This window comes from Capricornis sumatraensis, chromosome 20 (assembly GCF_032405125.1).
Source record: "Capricornis sumatraensis isolate serow.1 chromosome 20, serow.2, whole genome shotgun sequence".
Lineage (NCBI taxonomy): Eukaryota > Metazoa > Chordata > Mammalia > Artiodactyla > Bovidae > Capricornis > Capricornis sumatraensis.
This window is the reverse complement of record NC_091088.1, coordinates 474,771-478,904: the sequence shown is the minus strand read 5'-3', so window position 1 is coordinate 478,904 and position 4,134 is coordinate 474,771.

Sequence of the window (4,134 nt, the reverse complement as noted above, 5' to 3'; positions counted from 1 at the left end):
GAATAGACTTTCAGTTGCCCTCACTTTGCCTCTACTAGAGCCCTAAAGCTGGAGCGCTTGGCAGTGTGCAACCCACCGTCAACTAAGCCCTACACAAGAAAGCCTGGGGACTAGGTGCAAAGGCAAGGCAGGAGTGGAGCTGAGGCCAGTAAGGCGCCAGTAGCATCTCCCAGTCTCGCGCAGCCCGCTCCTTTCTGGACTGGAAGCCTAGCCGCGAGGCAAGTTTGGGCAAGGCTCGCACATGGCAGAGCAGCCTCACGCCAGCAACTCTGCCAGATCGGGCCTCTGAGCAGAGCTGGAGCTCTGCCGTACTGGAGGCGCACTCAGCTCCGCCAAAGCAGTGAATGCAGCCGCACACAGCAGGGCTGCCTTCTCTTCTCCCGAGGAGGCTCGCTTCCCGCATGCTGGAAACTAGGCTTCCAGGCGGGGCCCCCTGCGCCTCCCACAGGTCTTGGCTCAGGAGCTGCTTCCCTGAGCTGGGGCTGTGGACGGGAGCCTAGACACGCAGGGGCAGGCCCCAACCACCTGCACACGTCTCTGCTGGGGAGGAGAGCACTAGGGAAATGACGTCTGTCAGGCACCTTCTGGGAGCTCACCGAGTCAGCCTCCGCGTGTGTGGGGCTGCAGACCCCAGCCAGGGGCCCTGTGAGCCTTGTGCTCTCCGTGCTGTGCTGAGTCTGGGCGGTCAAGCAACCGCTGGAGGAGCCCTGCAGTTGCCCTCCCATTGCCTCTAATAGAGCCCTCTCTGCTGGAGCGCTTGGCAGTGTGCAACCCACCGGCAACTAAGCCTTCCACAAGAACGCCTGAGGACTAGGTGCAAAGGTAAGGCAGGAGTGGTGCTGAGGCCAGGAAGGCGTCAGTAGCATCTCCCAGTCTCACGCAGCCCGCTCCTTACTGGACTGGAAGCCTAGCCGCGAGGCAAGTCTGGGCAAGGCTCGCCCAGGGCAGAGCAGCCTCACGCCAGCCCTCTGCCATATCGGGCCTCTGAGCAGAGCTGGAGCTCTGCCGTACTGGAGGCGCACCCGGCTCCGCCCAAGCAGTGATTGCAGCCCCACGCATCTGGGCTGCCTCCTCTTCTCCAAGGAGGCTCGCTTCCCTCATGCTGTGCACTAGGCTTCCAGGCGGGGGCGCCCCGCGCCTCCTACAGGTCTTGGCTGAGGAGCTGCTTCCCTGAGCTGGGGCTGTGGACGGGAGCCCAGACACGCAGGTGCAGGCCCCAACCACCTGCACACGTCTCTGCTGGGGAGGAGAGCAATAGGGAAATGACGTCTGTCAGGCACCTTCTGGGCGCTCACCGAGTCAGCCTCAGCGTGTGTGGGGCTGCAGACCACAGCCAGAGGCCCTGTGAGCCTTGTGCTCTCCGTGCTGTGCTGAGTCTGGGCGGTCAAGCAACCGCTGGAGGAGCCCTGCAGTTGCCCTCCCATTGCCTCTAATAGAGCCCTCTGTGCTGGAGCGCTTGGCAGTGTGCAACCCACCGGCAACTAAGCCCTCCACAAGAACGCCTGAGGACTAGGTGCAAAGGTAAGGCAGGAGTGGTGCTGAGGCCAGGAAGGCGCCAGTAGCATCTCCCAGTCTCGTGCAGCCCGCTCCTTTCTGGACTGGAAGCCTAGCCGCGAGGCAAGTCTGGGCAAGGCTCGCCCAGGGCAGAGCAGCCTCACGCCAGCAACTCTGCCAGATCGGGCCTCTGAGCAGAGCTGGAGCTCTGCCGTACTGGAGGCGCACTCGGCTCCGCCAAAGCAGTGAATGCAGCCGCACACAGCAGGGCTGCCTTCTCTTCTCCCGAGGAGGCTCGTTCCCGCATGCTGTAAACTAGGCTTCCAGGCTGGGCCCCCTGCGCCCTCCACAGGTCTTGGCTGAGGAGCTGCTTCCCTGAGCTGGGGCTGTGGACGGGAGCCCAGACACGCAGGGGCAGGCCCCAACCACCTGCACACGTCTCTGCTGGGGAGGAGAGCACTAGGGAAATGACGTCTGTCAGGCACCTTCTGGGCGCTCACCGAGTCAGCCTCAGCGTGTGTGGGGCTGCAGACCACAGCCAGAGGCCCTGTGAGCCTTGTGCTCTCCGTGCTGTGCTGAGTCTGGGCGGTCAAGCAACCGCTGGAGGAGCCCTGCAGTTGCCCTCCCATTGCCTCTAATAGAGCCCTCTGTGCTGGAGCGCTTGGCAGTGTGCAACCCACCGGCAACTAAGCCCTCCACAAGAACGCCTGAGGACTAGGTGCAAAGGCAAGGCAGGAGTGGTGCTGAGGCCAGGAAGGCGCCAGTAGCATCTCCCAGTCTCGCGCAGCCCGCTCCTTTCTGGACTGGAAGCCTAGTCACGAGGCAAGTCTGGGCAAGGCTCGCCCAGGGCAGAGCAGCCTCACGCCAGCAACTCTGCCAGATCGGGCCTCTGAGCAGAGCTGGAGCTCTGCCGTACTGGAGGCGCACTCGGATCCGCCAAAGCAGTGAATGCAGCCGCACACAGCAGGGCTGCCTTCTCTTCTCCCGAGGAGGCTCGCTTCCCGCATGCTGTAAACTAGGCTTCCAGGCGGGGCCCCCTGCGCCCTCCACAGGTCTTGGCTCAGGAGCTGCTTCCCTGAGCTGGGGCTGTGGACGGGAGCCCAGACACGCAGGGGCAGGCCCCAACCACCTGCACACGTCTCTGCTGGGGAGGAGAGCACTAGGGAAATGACGTCTGTCAGGTACCTTCTGGGCGCTCACCGAGTCAGCCTCAGCGTGTGTTGGGCTGCAGACCACAGCCAGGGGCCCTGTGAGCCTTGTGCTCTGCGTGCTGTGCTGAGTCTGGGCGGTCAAGCAACCGTAAGAATAGACTGCCAGTTGACCTCACTTTGCCTCTACTAGAGCCCTCAAGCTGGAGCGCTTGGCAGTGTGCAACCCACCGGCAACTAAGCCCTCCACAAGAACGCCTGGGGACTAGGTGCAAAGGCAAGGCAGGAGTGGAGCTGAGGCCAGGAAGGCGCCAGTAGCATCTCCCAGTCTCGCGCAGCCCGCTCCTTTCTGGACTGGAAGCCTAGCCGCGAGGCAAGTCTGGGCAAGGCTCGCCCAGGGCAGAGCAGCCTCACGCCAGCCCTCTGCCAGATCGGGCCTCTGAGCACAGCTGGAGCTCTGCCGTACTGGAGGCGCACCCGGCTCCGCCCAAGCAGTGATTGCAGCCCCACGCATCTGGGCTGCCTCCTCTTCTCCCAAGGAGGCTCGCTTCCCTCATGCTTTGCACTAGGCTTCCAGGAGGGGGCGCCCCACGCCTCCTACCGGTCTTGGCTGAGGAGCTGCTTCCCTGAGCTGGGGCTGTGGACGGGAGCCCAGACACGCAGGGGCAGGCCCCAACCACCTGCACACGTCTCTGCTGGGGAGGAGAGCACTAGGGAAATGACGTCTGTCAGGCACCTTCTGGGCGCTCACCGAGTCAGCCTCAGCGTGTGTGGGGCTGCAGACCACAGCCAGAGGCCCTGTGAGCCTTGTGCTCTCCGTGCTGTGCTGAGTCTGGGCGGTCAAGCAACCGCTGGAGGAGCCCTGCAGTTGCCCTCCCATTGCCTCTAATAGAGCCCTCTCTGCTGGAGCGCTTGGCAGTGTGCAACCCACCGGCAACTAAGCTCTCCACAAGAACGCCTGAGGACTAGGTGCAAAGGTAAGGCAGGAGTGGTGCTAAGGCCAGGAAGGCGCCAGTAGCATCTCCCAGTCTCGCGCAGCCCGCTCCTTTCTGGACTGGAAGCCTAGCCGCGAGGCAAGTTTGGGCAAGGCTCGCCCAGGGCAGAGCAGCCTCACGCCAGCAACTCTGCCAGATCGGGCCTCTGAGCAGAGCTGGAGCTCTGCCGTACTGGAGGCGCACTCGGCTCCGCCAAAGCAGTGAATGCAGCCGCACACAGCAGGGCTGCCTTCTCTTCTCCCGAGGAGGCTCGCTTCCCGCATGCTGGAAACTAGGCTTCCAGGCGGGGCCCCCTGCGCCTCCCACAGGTCTTGGCTCAGGAGCTGCTTCCCTGAGCTGGGGCTGTGGACGGGAGCCCAGACACGCAGGGGCAGGCCCCAACCACCTGCACACGTCTCTGCTGGGGAGGAGAGCACTAGGGAAATGACGTCTGTCAGGCACCTTCTGGGCGCTCACCGAGTCAGCCTCCGCGTGTGTGGGGCTGCAGACCCCAACCA